Source organism: Poecilia reticulata, linkage group LG15 (genome assembly GCF_000633615.1).
Source record: "Poecilia reticulata strain Guanapo linkage group LG15, Guppy_female_1.0+MT, whole genome shotgun sequence".
Classification (NCBI taxonomy): Eukaryota; Metazoa; Chordata; class Actinopteri; order Cyprinodontiformes; family Poeciliidae; genus Poecilia; species Poecilia reticulata.
Window position 1 is genome coordinate 21,075,970 of NC_024345.1, and position 1,020 is coordinate 21,076,989.

The following is a 1,020-nucleotide window of genomic DNA, read 5'->3' on the forward strand; positions in this document are numbered from 1 at the left end:
CTAAGTCTAAACTATGTTACAGAGTAAACACAACATGGTTTATCTGTGGCATTGTTCATTAAAATGGCACATTTACTAAACTTACTAAACTTCTGGTTTTGTTTTGAAGGTTTCATAAAGACACAATGTGAGGAAGAAGAGGGAGATATCTTTAAAGAGACGGATTCACTGCAGCACGGATGAATCTCACATCGGATTTTGGACTCAAACTCAGCTGCTGAATCTCTGAAGCTAGAACTCGTCGGCTGGAAACAGACGACAGATAATATATATAAAGCTGTATGTAACCCGCAAGAAGGGTTACTTTAAATACCTTTTAATAGTAGATGGCAATACCAACACTACAAAAGTATAAGTAAGTTGGGCCTGATCAGGAGATTCTAAATTCGGAGGAGCCTAGGTGTGAACAGAGGAGAGCACACAATGTATATAAAAAAGTAGAATTTAATTTTTAAAAAAGTAGAATTTAATATAAACAACATTTGTGGATCCACATTGTACAAATAAAGAAAATTTGCACGCTTTAAAAAAATAAAATAAAATAACCCAGTCTTTTATGTGTCTGAAAAATGTTCTTTCAAAGTTTGTTTAGTCTTTCCAATATGTCTGTGAAATATTTTTTTATGTTTCACGGCTGGTGACCAATCGGGTCACTGTGTACCAGTTCACTTGGTCCTCTGGGCTGGGGCTCGCCATCTAAGTTCTTGTAATGTAAGGTTGATCTTGATGTCTCTGGCACAATGTGTCAAAAGTGCACCATAGAAAAAATAACCTGACCTGGAAGAAGGTCAAAGTAAAATATCTTAAAATTCAGGACGCTAATATCAATAAAGCTTAAGTAACAATTCAAATTGCAAACTAAAAGTGCCAAAGTACATTTATAACACTAAATGTAACATTCAAAATGTGGATTAGAAACCCGCATTAGCTCTGACCTACAGAGAACAGAAAGTTCCTAAGTAATAAGAACACATCACAGCACCATCACATTAACAACGTTGAAATATTAAAACGTACTAA